Below are 17,597 nucleotides of genomic sequence, written 5' to 3' on the forward strand. Positions count from 1 at the left end.
TATGCCAAAAGAGGTACCTTAAATATATTTAAATCCATTAATTTTGCACTCAGGTCAAGTTTGCCCAGCTTGTGCTCAAATGCTAAATGTTCTTCAAATGCTCTTAGATGAGCAAAGTCAATATTCAGCATGAATCTTTTTTGCTACATGAATGACAGTGCAGGTTTCTGGTTGGAGCAAGGAGATATTGAATTTGGTGCCTTTTTCAGCTGAATTAATCAACTTTTTCACCTGGTGAGGTCAAGGTACCTGATTTGAGTGAGATTTTCATCTGATCAAGATCACTTGTGGTTGCCACCTTAACAACCCTCCTTTCTTCCTCATCAATGCTGATAAGGGAATAGTTTTTTCTTTCCATAATTTTACATTGCGTGATAGTTGTCTTCAGTGGAAGACACTAAAAAGGGATTGCTACAAAAAGAGTGAGAAGTTAGGAATGATGTGATAGTTATGGTAAGGTTATACTGTAAGACCTGCTGAAAGAGTTTTGTGGAGTTTATAGGAGAGTATAGGCTCAGGTGATGATCCCCATAGGCTTGATTTGGATAAATAGAGCTGATGCTTGGACAATCTAAATACAGAATCAGGTGTTGTCTCACTTAAATGTAGGTGCCTAGGCCCCAGATTGCAACCTAGAACCCTGTGTTAAATACCCTGGCTCACTATATGAGATGTGAGGAGAGTTATGCACCTCATAATATGCGTTGAACCAGCAGCTCCTCAAAATCAGCATGGTCATTAGGAAGCCAACAGGAAACACTGAGGCCAGCAGTGTGTCTTAAATGAGGCCTCTTTCTCAGGGCTGGAGGGCTGTCTTTGAAATTTGTCTGCTTGAAATCTGCAGCCTGATACCCATTCCAGAAGGTTGGTACCTATAGTCTTCTGTTTCTGGATTCAGTAGGACTCACTGTTTTCTCTTAAATATGGCTACTGAGGGTGTCCCCCTGTCCTTATATAATAATTGAGTAGTTAGAGCATTCAAGTATGAGGCAAGTTGAATTTATACCCAGCTTGAGGGGTTTGAAATCCATATCTTGCCATTATAGAGGCTATTCTGACCACAATGTTATACCTACTGCAGAACTGTATTTTTCACCTCTCTGGGTGAAGTTTTGCTATTGTCCAGAAACTAATCCAATGCTAATTGGGCTAGAGAGAGATGGCACAAGAAGGAACATATCTGTGTATCCAGGTGGTATTTAATCTTATACAGGAGAGACCTAAGATCCAGGCTTTTTTCCCAATATTGTTACTATTTGTTTTGCATTAAACAGTCTTGGATAAAATGCAGAAATAATTCAGGGCTTGAATGTTTACCCAGATTCCCAGTGGGGTTTATGGCTCATGCTAAGCTCAGTACTGCAATGGGGGAGCTGTTAGAGGCATGTGTGCTAGCTAATTTAAAGCTAGTTTGGGTATTTTTCCTGAGCTGTAGTGTCTGTAGCATAGGCATACTCTTCATTAAATTAACATTTTCAAATTGGTCTGAAACACTAGAGATCAACCTCAGAGTTCCTTGGAAATAATTTTTTTCTACCTGTCTGCAAGAGGTAAAACCACCACTGCACATACTTGTTTCCCTCACTTTATGCTGGTTCTGTATGTTTGGATTTGCTCTTATGTGATGACCTGTTTTACACCAAAAATTAGTTATATGCAAAGTAAATTCACTCTTATGCTATCAGTATGGTGGAAGCCTGCAGTCAGCTGCTTCGTGCAGTGCATTGTGGGAATGACACACACCAAAACATAGTCTCCTGTATGGATCTGGGCTCCTCGCTCGTTGTCTGCAACGTGTATTTCTGTAGTTGCCATCCCCATTATGACTTCAACAGCCCTGTGCCTGTTGATTCTCCTATAGATGTTACCCTGCCTGTACTTCCTACCAGTGATGTGGAGTCTGACACTGAAGACCCTTCACCACCCTCTCTTCACACCAACTAAACATTCATCACCACCCTGTGCTTGTGTGTACTGTCTGCTGTTGGTAAGTACCAGAATTGTCTTGTAAAAGTGATAGAAATAGGTCTGGGGTACGGTACGGTCGAGATCTTAGAATGTATCCCTAATTGTTACATTGTAAAGTGGGCTCCCTTTATGCAAATTCAAGTTATGCACCATTTTCCAGGAACACATGTACAGCATAAAGCAAGGGAAACCTGTATGGAAAATGTTTGAATTTTAAAATACTTGCCTAACCTGAGTGAGGGTTAAGGAATTGAACCCTAACATTTTGGAAGCATGATTCAATATCCTTTAGGATAGGGACAGACATTACACATAAGCTGGTATAAGTGATCAGAAACTGGTTTAAGCCTGTAACAAAACAGAAGTTCAGTGCACATAAACCATTTTGAAAATTACTGAAACCAGTTTGATACTACATTCAACCAGTTTTATCTAAGACTCAACTGATTTGGGTCAAACTGGGTTATGGCAGTTTTTCTGAGTCTATAAATTCAAGGGTTTGGTTTTTTTTCCAACTGAAGGGAAAACTTTTTTTTTTCCACTATGGCTAAATTTTAGTTCCTTTCATCTGGGAAAAGGAGAAAGACACACTCATATTAGATATGGCTATGTTTTTAAATATCTGTATACTGGAAAACAATCAATGAAAGGTAAACTACTTGCAGAACATTGTTTGAAAGTGTGTGTGAATGAAAGGGAGACTACTTACAATACAACAAAAAAAGTAGAATCACTATTGCATATTCTCCAGCACTAGTGTTTCTAAATGCCATACTGTACCAGTACAGTTGTATTAATGTAATGGGGTAGGGCAGTAATGCTTAAAATATATATAATGTTGTTCCTTCATCTCAGATTTCCTTTCTCCTGAAGGACAGGCCTGATTTCAGGTTTTTCAGGAAGTACTGTACTGAGAAACTTAAGGATTATTGCACATAATTTGTTACTTAAACACTGATGCTATCAGTTGTCTAAGAGAGCTTGCCATACAGCTTATTGGCAAAGCAAGCGTGCACATAAAACACTGTAAAGGGGTATGGGAGGGGGGCGGGGGGGACAACAGTAAATAGGACTTAGGATATTATGAATAGCTTTTTAAAGCACTCTATCCACAACACTGTCTCTAACTCCTGTATTTATAACCAACTTCCCTCTGTGCTCTGATGAACTAAGCTTGAGGAGGCTGACAGAGTTACCTGCCAGTGAGATAGCTGTAATGAAAAATGTTTTATACAGCTTCAGAAACAACTACTGAGTTTGTCTAGTTCTTGCTTTATATTATTTTGGGTGTTTCTGGGCCTGTCAAGCTTAGCTGCTCAGTCCTGAGCTCAGCACGAAGATATGTCTGTCTCTCTCTCTTTGTTTTTGTCTTTTTTGTGGGCAGGGCCTGTTTTTACTGGAGCATTTCAGATTACACTACAAGGCTGGAATCCTCCAGCAAAACATTTCTTACACATTTATACTGTGACTTCTTAATATAGAGTAGAAACTTGCCCAACAAAAAAATGAAGCGGATGTAGTTCATACTTGGGCACAATAGCCAAATAGTCTTGATAACTAGACATGTTCTAGTTCTAATATGATTTAGAACTTGATTAATGATGAGTCACTGTCTTATACAATATGTCTGAGAATGAATTCCTAATCATTTCAGGCCTGACACAGTATTGAGTTTGTTTGTTTGTTTGTTTGTTTTGTTTTAGTTCCATGTAAAAAATCAACTTGTTACAGTTCAAAATAGCTGATATGAGGAGCTTGCTTTTAGGTGTACAGCTGAAAATGCTCTGTTAATATGTAGGCATGGACAGATGGGACAATATAAGAACTGAATAAAATCTGTATTGAATTAAAAAATCGTATGGCTAAAATACAAGTCTGTCCTTTTAAAAAGGAATATCTTCTTATTTTGGCCTTGCTTTCTACTTTTCGCTCAGGACTACAAGATGAAGAACTGAAATTCACTTAGAGTAAAAGCCAATCTGGTCCTTGTGCTTCCATAAACATTTTTATGGTAGCACAGGTTAGATGTCTTAGCCTACTGTCATGCTTTGAGTGCCCCAAAACATTGTCTCAACCAAAGGTAGTCACAGTTTGTGGTATGAATGCCATGTGCCCCTGGAGGTGGGGGGGGGGGCAGGGAGCATGGTGACCACCCGCAGGCAGCGGTGGCAGCGGCAGGGGCGTGGCAGTGGTGAGTGGAGAGCTTCTGCAGGCAGCCACGGTGGTGGTGAGCTGAGTGAGAGAGCTCCCACAGGTGGTCACGGCAGCATTGGCCATGGCCAGCAGCGATCGGGGACCACCCACAGATGCTGCTGGCAGTGTTGGTGGCAAGGGGTGGTGGTAGTGAGTGTCAACTCCTCACAGGTACTGCTGGCAGTGCTTCTCGCAGGGCGTGACCTGCCAATCTCAGAGGGTGCACGTGCACCCATGTGCAGCACCTACTCATTGCCAATGGTTTGTGATGCTTTAAATAGGAGGACATCTGTTTGCTTATTGTGTGGCATGAGAATTCCCCATGCAGGGGATTTCTGTGGCATGCATATCAGGGTGCTGTGCCCCAAGCCTGGGCATGTGTTTGTAGATGCATGCCCTAACTTGGGGAGCAGCATCTGGGGCCATTGTCCCACAGGATTAGGCCTTGGAAGCCCTGGGAGTGACAGAGACTTGACCCTCCAGGTTAATAACCCCAAAGACACCTGTAGACACTAATAAAAGCTATGCTGAGATGCATCCCAGCACAGGTGATCCTACTACAAACACAACATCTGTTTATAGGGTCAGTGGGGGAACTGTTCTCGTGACATTTCTGGTTTGGCTAAAGTGAAAAGGTACCATCAAAACTAAGAGTTCTGATAATCTTGGATTTCCTTTCTCCTGACCCATCCTTTCTGTTAAAGGTAGTACACTTTTTGGAATGAATTGACAGTGAAGTGACAAAACAGTTGTTTTTACAGGCAGTCCTCTGACTTATGACACAATTGGTTCTTGAAAACCACGTCTTGAGTTGAACCAAGGCCCAATACCCTAGTTTCACCAAAAATAGCCAAGAAGTTAGTACTCAATCAATTATAGATGCATAACATAGCTACATTAATGTATTTAGATTGTAAATAGCAATCAGATTGATTTGGAAGGACTTCTTTGAGGTGACTTTGGACTTTTTGAAGGGCTCTTGGCTGGAGACTTCTCAGGCGTCTTGGCTGCAGGTTTTTCTAGAGTCTTGAACTTGTTCACTGGTGTGGTGTTGCATCAGAGCAAGCGTTGTAAAGTTGAAACTGACGTCAGCAAGTTGAAACAAGGTGTCAATTTATAAACTCTGTAAGTGCAAAATGTAAGTTGAGGACCTCCTGTACTTTCAACTGAGTTATTAGGTTGTTAGTAAGAAATTATGCTACAGGATAATAGTTAATATATTTTCTGATCCTTCTATGGCAGTACAAAAAGCTGCTATACTGTTGAAAAACAGATTTCTCAAATTTGAGGAGTTGATTTAATAGATGAAGGTGATTAATTTCTCTTTCCTAAAACAAACCTGAAAATAGCCCTGGATAGGTTTACCATTTTCTAGCTTCCTCCTTTGATATACTACTTTTGTACTAAGCCAGTTTCACAGAATCAATTTTTAAATTGCCACACGTTTTGTGAATGATTTAGATGAAAATCTGCTGCACTACACAAACATGGATTTTCTCCCCTACCAGTAGCCAAACCCTTTCATTTCTCGCCCCCACCAACACATGCATTGAAACATGAAAACTCCAGTTGAAAAACACTCTTTTAGAATGAAATGAGCAATTTTTAAGTTAATATTATGATCAAAGCCTTTTACCCACTTCCATGAAAGCAGCAGCTAACTAGAAAATAATTTGTTTCTTCTCTTGTTCATCTCCTTTACACACAGAAAAACAAAAAGGCTTCCAGCATGTATCAGTCCTATTAAAATCCAGAACTAATCTCGCATTGCAAACAAAACCTTTAAGGCTTCATCAGAGATGCATACAATTTCTCACACTTTGTGGACATCTATTTTAGAGCTGTGTGAAGCTTCGGTTGCTGATTCAATTCAGCAGAGATTTGGCCCAATTTGGTGGCCGAATCTGTGAATCCGAATCAAATCAGGAGACCCTTTAATTTCTCCAAATTGAATTGGAACCCTCCGAATAAATTCAATGATTTGGACATAGACATGGCTTTAAATGTTTTTTCCACATACCTCAAGGTACCAGGTGGCTTGTGAATGCTGCATGGGTGGGGTGGGGTGGATGGAGAGTCCCAGAGGAGCGCGGGGTGGGACTCCCCAGCGCACTCGGCAGCAGACCCAGAAGCACTTCCAGTCCACTTCTGGGTCTGCCAGGGAGTGTGTGGGGGCCCCCCCTCTGGCTCAATGACTGGTGTCTCCTGCATCTGGGGGGGTACCCAGGGTCCCCCTGTGGCCAATCACTGAGCCAGGGGATGGGCAATGGGGACCCCCCAGCGCACTCAGCAGTGGATTCGGAAGAGGACCAGAAGTACTTCTGGTCTGCTTCCAGGTTTGCCACCAAGCACATGGGGGAACTCCCCCTCCTCACACTCCTATGGGACGCTCCATCTGCCCCAGAATCGCACTGTTCAGAAGCCATGCCTGGCACCTCGAGGTATGTAGAAAAAGCACTTAAAGCTGTGTCTATGGCCGAATAGCCAATTCTCCGAATTGGCATCAAATCTTTAGATTTGGATTTGGCCGAATCGAATCGGGGACAGTGATCTGAATCAATGAATTGAATCACTATCCCTGATTTCAGGTTGAATCTGAATCAAATATGGCCTGTTTTGCACACCCCTGGTATATTTGAGACACAGAATTACAACTGTCAGTGTATAACATCCCTTTGCAAAATATGTAGCAATTCAAACAAAGGTATCACATGAGATTGAAGTTTAAAATTTATACTTATCAAAACAGAGTCTGTTTCCAGAAGGAGAAATGATTGAATGTTCTAATAACAATGTTTTATTGGGTCTGATGAAAGCCCATCATTCCCCAAGTGGTGGTATTGTGTTCTGATTTGCAAAGTCACCCAAGAAGTGGCATCTGTCAAGCAGATGCCATTTCTTTTAGTGAAAGAGATTATACTGTGATAATGCCTTACAGGGACCTTTCCAAGGAGAAGGGAAGTTTTCATTGTTAATAAAATGTCATGCATTCTTCCATTGAAGGGCTGCATTACATAATCCCTATAAGCATATTTTAATCTATTTAGTCTAACCGGTATAAAAATGTAGGATAGATTTCTCATTTTGCAAGGAAATCAAACTTTTATGCTATATAGATTTTGTGGGATGGAAACAGATTTTGCTAGGGTGTGATGTTAAGGCATGTAGGGTGAGTTCCTATCCAGCTGCTAGACGTTTAAGGGAATTTAGATGCCTAAGTGTGATCCTATTTCACCTTGCTAAAGTAGCTGGAAAAAAAGTTAATGAGCCTACTTTTGTAATGTCATCATCTTGCCCTTTAAGACTAAGTTGCACAAAGCTGCAAGTATGAGGAGAGGCCATCCTTTTTATGTAGTTTTTTGTTGTTGTTTTTTTATTTTTTAGGGTGCGGCACATCCTGGAATAGGATGCCACCTAAATCCACCTGGTCCTTTGGGCTGGGGAGATAAAGGTATCTGGATGTGATGCTAGTCACATCATTTCCTTGTTGGCTGGAGAAACGAGAATGCCTTAACAGTGATATCCTGATGGGACATTTGACTCAGGAGAATTTCTCATGACTATATCTTCCCTGGATAACAGGTCAAAGCACAAAGTATAATTTCTTGTCACAAGATAAAGCGTAGGAGGTACTCCTAGATGCTTGTGAATTGACAAGATGGGAACTTTCTGTGCTCTGCTAGGTATTCTCACCATTTAAGAAAGGAAAACTATTTCAAAATATAAAAGGTTTGATGCAGGGGTGGATTTAGAAGGGGCGCAGCAACCCCCCCCTCCTTTTTTTTTTTTTTTACTGGACCATACCATTTGAAACTCTAGAGACTTTTTTTTTAATTTCACAAATCCCCAAAGCAGGTGAGAATCCTCTCTCCCATCCCCTCCATGCTCAAAATGTTCTTCCCCCTCTGCCTCCCCCCACACCACACACACACTCCCCTCTTCCTCCTGCCACTACCATTTTCCCTGCTGTCCCAAGGGTGGGGGAAGCTTCAAAGCCCCTGCCTATTCCAGCTGGTTTGAATGGGAGCTGGGCTCATCTGGGATAGTGGCAGCAGTGACAACTGTCGGGGGGGAAGGGGATTCTGTCCCCCACACCTGCTCCCAGGGGACCTGGTAGAGTGGAGGAATCCACCTCCCCACCTGTTACCGCTGCTATTGTCCTGTTGTATTCTCAGCTGAGCCCAGCCTCTGCGGTCTGGATAAAGGAGGCAGGAGTGGCTTTGAAGTTTCCCCGCTCCTGGGACAGTGGGAGAAACAACAACAGCAGCAGGTGGGGAAAGAATGGGGCTCTGACCATGGAGGGGAAGCGGGGGATTCTTACTTGCTTTTGTGACTTGAAAAAACTCCTCTGCAGCATGAGTTGCTGCTCTTGCACCCTCCGGTTTGCTAAATCCTAGATCTGCCCCCTAGGCTGATGCTACTGTTTCTGAAGGCTCTAAATGACTTCAGCTAATTCCGGGCCCAAAACATATAATACAATCCTGTTTGTTTTCCTGTCTGAATTATTTAAAAAGGCTATAAAGTATCACCAGAGTTCAAACTCTGGTTAAAGGAGCAACAAATTTGTGCACTGATATCTGTTTGTATTGAAAGAATGCTTGGGATAGAGCAACCTGCATGAAACCAGGAGGAAATAATTTGAAGGAAGCATCAGGAAATGAGTCTGTGTGGACATGGCTTGGAAGTTTGCAGCCATTTCTCTCTCTCTGTATAGAGCCAGTTTTACCTTTGGCAAGATGACATATTCTCATGTTATTACCCAGCGTGCAGTAAATGGATGAGAATAGAGGTGAGGACTAATAACTTCTTTCCAGACTTTCTGTGCCTTGTCTCATTCCTTCTACCCAATGAGTTTAGAAAGCCCTGCCTCCTTCCTACTATTTCATGTCCACCACAAAAGCGGAGGAGTCAAGGGGTTTGTTTTTTTTCTGAGTTACCATCTAACAGGCGGTAAGAAGATATACACAAAGGAATAACTAGCAGCCCATGCTACTTTTTTGTTTTGCTTTTTTGGTGCTTGAGAAGGAAAATATTATTTCTTTAAACATGTGTTTTCAGAGACCTGGAATTATTTACCATTCTGTGAACTAGAAATATTGACAGGGTTTTTTGTGTGGAATTTTGGCAAAGAACTTACTCCGTTTTCTTATTTAATATACATTAAATTTGTGTTAAAAGATTAAACAAGATCCCTGCATGAGGGTGGGAAAGGAATCAAAACGTCAGGCAGACATTGTGGCTCCATGGCTTGGAGTAGAATGGGAGAAAAGAAGTCGACCTGTGGGTGAAATGAAATGGGTGGTTTCAGTTTTTGATGTGAAGAGAGGGACTTCGTAGACTTCATGAATCAGCGTTCAGTGGATGGACCTCAGGGTGTTTGAGAAGAAATCATTATTTCACTTCAGCAAAATAGAGACCTTACACCATAGCACTTAAAAGGATGTGCAGCTGAAATTCTGATGTCAGCAGACCTTATGGAAAATGCTGAGGAGGTGAGCACCATAAGAGGATGCTGCATAATGCAAGGACTGGAAATTTAAGGTGAAATCCTGGCCCCAGTCAAGTCAATGGGGGGGGGGGGGGAGAGGGAGAAGGGGAGTTTCTGTTGACTGCACTAAGACCAGGATTTTCACCTTGGTTACAATCTTCAATTTCTGTTGGATATTTTCCAGGCAATGTTCCCTCTAAGGAGCCGTGGTCCATGAGCACACCACTTTGGTCTATGAGGGCACCGCTTCAGTCCCACCTCCCCCTTTTGGTGCAGCGTGAGACACTTACCGAAGGTAAGCTCCTCAGCTGGGGCAGGAAGCGGGGCCTGGAGGCTGGGGGCTGGCGCGGGCTCCAGGAAACTGCTCTACTCCCCCACATCAGCTTGGGGAGTGAGGAGGCACGTGGTGTCAGAGCTGGGGAGTGGAGCACTTCCCCGGAGCTGACAGAGCCCGTGCCAGCCCCCATCCCTGCCTTGCCTTACCTCGGGGAGGAGCCACTGCCTGCCCTGAGTGAGGCTCTGCCGGCTCCAGGGAAATGCTCCACTCCCCAGCCCTGACACCTCATGCCTCCTTTCTCCCTGAGGCAATGCAGGGGAGCGGAGCAGTTCCCCAGAGCTGGTGGACCCCCATGCCAGGCCCCCACTCCCACTTCGCCTTGGAGGAGCTCACCTTTAGTAAGTGCCCCATGCCACAACCTAGCTCCTCTCCCGACAGGTGTATGGCCTGAAAAAGTTTTTGCGCAGCCAGACTTTTACTTGTGCTCAGCTGTGCACGTGTGCACCTTAGAGGGAACCTTGTTTCCAGCTATATTGGGCTTTGAGTGGTGAGCTCATTCTTCTATTTTCACATGCACAGTCCCAGCATTTGTTGTGTTCATCCCATAAAGATGAACACACAGCTTAGTTAATCACAAATACACATTACAAGGTAAGCAGAAATTAATACTTTCCCTCAAGGAGAAGAACACATTCTTTGCTGCAAGCCCAGTACCCAGCTAATGAAGCTTTTCTATACACCAAGGGGAACTATATTTCACCACACCTGCATAGAGGCACAGGTTCCCTTTCAGTCATCAAAGAGCATCTCTAGCACAATGGTGACCAGGAAGGAGCCCGATCCAGCAGGTCATCTGCATTCAGACCTCCCACTGATTCTAATGGGAGTTCAGGTAGACAGGGTATGAAATTAGGCTCTGAGGCTCTTGCCTAGAAAAGAAAGAACTTAAGAGGTGTTGTAGCACCTGTGTGTGTGTGTGTGTGTGTGTGTGTGTATATATATATATATATAATTTTTTTTTTATGTTTAAAAGATACTTTTTCTTCCAAACACAGTTGCAAATTCAATTGTATTTACAAATGAATGTAGCAATTCAGAAACTTCTGTTATTAGAAATACCTTTTTGGCTGGACATATCTCTGAGCATTTAGAGAATCTGGTGACCCTTCTATGTAATTATTTCCCCCCTTGTCCTATCTACCCCTTTCTGCCCTTTCCCTTTGCCTTTATTAAAGGTATGGCACTACCAGAATAGGGAGTACCCTGAAAATGGGAGCGATGCGTGGAGACTGCTTCCAGGGATGGAAGGACAGATGTACACATCCTAGAGTACCAAAGAACTTGCAAGAAGTAGCTGCCATCAATATTAAGCATTTGTGAAAGGACCTTCTACTTCCTTACATGAAATTACATGTAACCATCCCCTTGTTTAAAACTAATTCTGCTAGTACTTGTCATTCCTGGAAGCACAACGTTCATCATGAAACTGGAATGTTGTAACTGACTGACAGGATGTTACAAAATGTGGAGTATTTAGAATGATTTACTGGTCCCCAAAGTTTAAATGATTTTGAGGGAACAACATAAGGGAGTCTTTTTGGGTTAGTTGAACTATGTATGCCTCTTTCCTTCTCTCTCTCCTCTCAGGTTCCAGACTCTGTCCTCTTGATTATAGCAGGATTCAGTCTCTTATCTGCTTTTTCTGAAACAATACTAATACTAGAAGAATGCTAATATTTTGTCTTAACAACATCTCTCCTGGTGACCAGTTTTGGCCATGTGGGGAAAAAAGAAAGAACTCGTCTCTCCTGCTTATTTAAAAGCTCTTTCTGTATTCATTTCTTTTGGCATTCTCAAAATTATCTTTGAAATACTGTCACATCCTCTTATCAGATATGTATGGATGGCTGCCATTATCTTTTTAGTGGGATTTAGCCTTATAAATTTAAGAGCAGATTTTGGCCCTAGTATAGCTTTTCTCTATCTTCATTGTACCACCCTAAACAAAGATTAATCCCAAGATAGTTATGTATTTAAAACCCTGATCATTATGCACCATATTGTCTCATTTTTCTTGGCTTTCTAAATGAAATTTTCATGTATTGGGAGTTCTAATTTAACTCCTAGAATAAAAACAGGCCCCTCTGCTCAGTAATTCTAGGAAGCAATGCTTTTCAATGATTTGCACTCACAGCAAAATTAAGTTAAGAGTCTGTAACTGGCATAAATGCTTACTACCAAGAATAAATTATATTAAAGCTTTCTTCTTAATGTCTGTGTACATGTAATTCTGTGAAAGAGAAGGGGGGAAACAATCTGTCATAATCCCTTTTTTTTTTTTTTTTACTACTATAATTCTGTTGCACTCTATGGGGGTAGGTGTTGGTGCTTTGAAGTTTCCTTAGCCTAATGCTAAATAGATGATACAGAACAATTATGACTCAAAATGTACAGGCAGTAAAACTAATCAATCAAAATACCACTTAGAAATGGCATTAACGCTCTCAGTCACTTACCCCACTGCTGAATGTATATCAGGCAGTCTTGCATCCTTGGAAAATGTTCCCGTGTGTTGGGAACAATTTACAGTCCCTACTGGTCTGCTGGATTCAAGTGACTCGCCACAAATGAGAATCTCTGAACTCCATTACTGACACCCTGGCATATCTAGTCTCACAAGGAGCACTAACTTAAGAGGAGCTCCTGCGTATACTAAACTTCTTTGTGAAGAATTAGTGTAAGGTGCAAAGCTAAACTTTCAGAGTCAGGAAATACCAGCATGAGGGTTGACTGTGTAACTGAATAGCTGCCTCCCACTGTGCAACTCTTTGAGGATACTATCTTTATAGCTGCACATTTTTACTTTGAGCAGTCCACAAGATTTAACTGTGAGATCTCCATATATACATTGCCACCGTTTGACAGAAGTTGGCAGGCTGAGTGAGAGCAAGGGGACTCGTGCACATACATGCCTGACGGCCTGGGAGGGTTACTGGGGAGTAGTGAGGGTTTGGTTACTTTCTGTCGTTCTTCCCATTTGCTGTTGGCTTCTCTTATTCTGTCAATTATTTGGTCTTTCTGTCACTGCCTTTTTCACCTTTTCATCTCCCTTTTCAGACTTCAATTTCAGTTCCTTACCAACCCCTCTCTTCTAATTTCTCCAAAGTCCAAAGGTTAATCTGGTATTGAAAGTGCTGGGGGCATTTTTATAAAGAAAATTCTCTCTGCTGCTAAGTGCTTTGATAAACCAATGGAGTATATCATAAAGTCCAGGCTAAGTTCATTTATAAGATTAAAATGTCATGAGCAATGTTCATCTTCTATGATCTTTTTGGTAGCTTTCTTGGAGATATGGAAATGATAAAATATTTCCCCAAATAAATATTTTGATTATGAACAGCAAGTTCATGAATGAATATAACATATAACATAAAATTAAGACGATGTATTGCCTACATCCAAAAATGAAATCTCTTTAAGAAAGACAAGTGTGTATTAGTGTAAATTGGCCTGGATCACAGTGACATTCCAGCAATTATAAAGAAAATTAAATTATCACCTTTTAATTCAAGTGGAGTCCAGCAAACTTGAGGTCATTAATCATATCACATTTAGACATGTTGCTTTGTGGAATTGAGGCAGTTTATTCTAGCCATGATATGCAGGTTAGAATTTGAAGATCATAGCTCCAGATTGTCTTTATTTGTACTTGTTTACTAGTATGATCAGTGAAGTTTAGAATATAATCAATAAAAGACAGGAAATCTAGGGTACCTGAAATTGTGTAGCTGCATGTGTCATACTAGGAAGGATTGTGGCACCATATATTTTGGATAGAGTAAGGGGGAGTACATAGTTGCATTGTGCCAGGAACCAAGCAGGACCCAATTTACAATGAACTGATTCCTGCTTTCTCTCTCATGGGGGTAAATTATCCATATGCGATTACAATTATGTCCCATTTGCACAAACACAGGTGCATGAGCACAAGAGTCTGCCTTTGTGTATCCACCTGTTTGCAAGAGCAGCAGCAGCTCCCTATCCCACCAATGCTCTGGCAGCATGGGTAGGACTCCTACTGTGCAAGTGCATGGCAAAGCTTGAAATACAGTTTTACTGAGTGAAACTCCCTATGAGATAAAGGAAAAAGTTTAAGGTGTAGGAGCCATAGAACTGAACTTTCTAACTTGTACAAGTAAAACCTCCACTTTCATGTTGCATTAAAATAGGTGTGACCAACCTAGTGCATGCATGCCGCAAAGGGCACAGGAAACCTCTGTGTGTGGCATGGCACAGATCGGAGAAGTGCCAGGCAGTAGATAAGGTAGGAAGAAGAAGGCAGAGCAAGAGATCAGGCAGGGAGCACAAGGCAGAAAGCACAAAGCAGATTGGGTAGAAGAAAAGAATCAGAGTGGCACTCGGAGGGTGTGCCTTGTCCACCACTGCATTAAAACATTGCTTTATAATTGCCTTGCCTATTTTAATAATGAAAATTAAGGGTAATTTTTCTCAAGAATGGAATCAGTATCTATAAACTTGTTGTATTTATCCTTTACCTACAACTTGTTTCGTAGGGTAGAATTTACCCTCCTCCCCCCCCCCCCCCCCCGAGTTAAGTCTATGCCCTACCCAAGTGCTTAAAATAGGCCTTTTGCTGGACCACAGGTGAATTTTATTCCCAGGATTTAACTAAATGTTAGACTCCTTATTTTTAATAGATGAAAAAAATGTTTTTATTGTGTTTGGGAAAATTTGGAAAAACCCAAATATTTATTAGTTCTCGCATATAATTTGCTTCTAGCCATGAAAAAAATCAACCCAAATACTAATGGAATTTAGAATGGAAGAGATGTTTCTGCCATATAACATTGCTAACACGATGCTATAAAACTCTATGGAGTTCACTGTTAAAATATTCAAACAAGCTGTGTCTTGTAAATAACTGCTGCTAGGTTTAATAGAGTCATAATTCATATTTAACATGAATATTGCTTGTAGTGAAATGTTGCACTAATGAAGAACCTGCAATCTGAATCTCAAGTGTATATGAAAGCCATATGTGCTCCTTGCCTACAGTAGTGCCTGGTGTATTGGAACAGTGATGCTGAACCTCTGGGTAGGACAGTAATTCTACTTGAATGTGTATTGGATCTCAGAGTTTGCAGGGTCACCAGGCAGGTGCTGCTAGGGTGCCTTTGTCGACTAGCTGCTTTAAAGTCAGGAAGGACTTAATCAACAGCTAAGGCAAAGCAGGAGTACTGGTGACCAAATGGAAGGAGTGTAAGGAACAGAACAGAAAGAGAAGTAAAGGGTTGGGGTGGGGGGAGGAGAAAAGGAGAGGGACAGAGGCACTGTGAGATGCTACAGAAGTCACAAAAGCTGTTACCTGATATTACTTCTTTTTTTTTATTCCAAGGAGAGCATGTTACTTCCATTCAGTAAAGCATGTGGCAAGCAGTACTTCCAAGCTTGAGATGTAGCATCCTCCAGTTGTACAGGACTCTTTGAATGTTTGGCATCCTGTTGCCACACAGCATGCATACCACAAGAGTGCAAGGTAGCTTATATCATATTCAAAGGTGGAAGTGACCATGTACATTATAAAATACAAGCAATGTTTTTTCTGTTGAAATGCAGGCTTTTCTACAGCAATTTGCACTTGACTCCTGGCCTGCCATGTAGGCAAAACTCAAAGTATTTCAGAGATTCTTAATGCAGATCTGTGAAGAGAATTTTGAACTATTTTTTTATTAGACCTATTTCTCTAGACTGCTGCCTTGCCCTGTCTCCCACCAAATTCTTTAAAAATATAAAAGAATTGTTCTTGGCCATGAAGAAATAAACAGAGTTTGATTCACCAGCCTATTACTACAGTTTGATTTGGCTTGCCTTTCTGTCTGTCTGGTATATTGTTCATGTCTGATTTGAAAATAAATAATTTAGTTTATTTTTTTTTCTTGTCAACCCAGACTCTATTCCTAAGGGTGTTATTAAAATGTGAGGGGTAGAGTTGGAAGTTGGGCCTGGCTTTTAAATCTTAGAGTATTCTGCCAGAGCTGTTTCAGACAGATGGTGTCTTGACTACTGCTTTAATTGTATTCCAAGCACTGTTTGTTTAATGTTATTTTTGTTTGAAGAGTAGAGGTTTGACATGCATTGTGGATCATTCCTCGGTCTAAGGGAAATAAAGCTTTCTGATTTTAAGCCTGTAATGTGATTCTAGCAATGCTCCAGGCACACATTGTACACAATCATACTGGCCAGCAGTAAAGCAAGTGCTGTTTTTACATGTGTTAAGTAAAAGAAGGAACTTTCCTATATTTTGTCTGTTTGCCTGTCCGAGTTTTCAATTGTAGGTGAGTGCCACTGTAATGCTTTTAAATTTTATGCGTAGCACATGAGCCAAAACCTAGTAGGCAAATACAACCTATCTTAAGGTAGCAGTGTTGTTTCCTGAGCTAAGCTGTCAATCAACTGCTGTTTTGCCTGGGAGCTAGGTGCACTACACTGTGACCCATATCCAAAAGGATGTGTATTGTATCAGCTTGATGTGTGGAGGAGGACAGACTGCAAGATAAGGTAATGTGGTATACAATTTATTGGTATGTATTTGGTTATGCACCTGTATTCATGGGAAGAAAAATAATCAGAGTAGGTAGGCTATGTAACTTGCATAGTTGAAACCAGAGTGGTTTTTGTGTATGCCACATAAACAAAACAAAAACCCCACTATCATCATTTTTACACAATTTTAACATTGGTGCCACTTTTCACATACCTTTATCTGTTAACTTCCGCAGTCTAAGTATACAGGACTCGGACACAGAAATATACAACAAATCCAAACATATAATAAATCCTGCTCCTCCCTTTATCCCCCAGCCCCTAACACTCCAGACTGGGATTTTCATACTAGTCGAAGGGTGCTAGGCTCCCAAGTCCCATTGAATTTCAAGGCTGTTCTTCAGTACAAGTTGAACAATATAGCAATGGAAGTGAACACTTCTCTTCCAGCTTTCTGCTTCTGTAGCTTTTTGACCTATAACCAATGATCAATAATCCCATTTTTCTTTACAAAGTTGGTACTTGGGTAGCAAATCAACTCTTTTTATTTTGTCCTTTCCAAAATATATGATCCAAACTCTTAAATATAATTTTCAGTCTATGAAGTTAATTTAATCTTGCCTTTATTTTTCTTCCATATGGTGTCACTGTTGCATATCAAGAAAGAAATGTAGATATTCCTCACTGTGAATAGAGAAGCCTATTGACAAGTTATACATAAACATCAAAAGTAAAGGAGTTGTCAAAACAAGGAAGTAAATTCAGGATAGATTAATGTTTCATAGGGATTATAAACAGCTGAACAACTAGGAAAGAAAAGGCCATGTTTGTCCATGTGAAATTTTGGACTAGTTAATGTGTCTCATTCTACTGTTTTTTGCAGTGTGTCATACGTATCATTTTTTCTACAACTGATGCAGCATTTCTGTTCTATACAGCATGTTGTATTGTTCAGTCAGGGGCACGAGGGAGTGAGGTGAGTAGTGGGACCTGGTAGGAGTGGGGGCAGCACAGTATAAAACCAGTGCTTGCCAACTCAAGATTTTTTTACTGTAAACCTTTGACTGACAACCAAACTTTTGCTATGGCTTATGCCTAAATTTGAAT

The 17,597-nt window shown here is 41.2% G+C and overlaps 1 long non-coding RNA gene across 1 annotated transcript; it reads left to right on the forward strand.

The window, feature by feature from the left end:
• The first annotated feature begins 611 nt into the window (after window positions 1-611).
• Window positions 612-12,162, forward strand: LOC132243857 (uncharacterized). Its single transcript, XR_009455446.1, has 3 exons — window positions 612-864; window positions 1,862-1,987; window positions 11,162-12,162. It is a non-coding gene; the product is annotated as an uncharacterized LOC132243857 (long non-coding RNA).
• The last annotated feature ends 5,435 nt before the right edge of the window (window positions 12,163-17,597 follow it).

Source organism: Alligator mississippiensis, chromosome 11 (assembly GCF_030867095.1).
Source record: "Alligator mississippiensis isolate rAllMis1 chromosome 11, rAllMis1, whole genome shotgun sequence".
NCBI lineage: Eukaryota > Metazoa > Chordata > Crocodylia > Alligatoridae > Alligator > Alligator mississippiensis.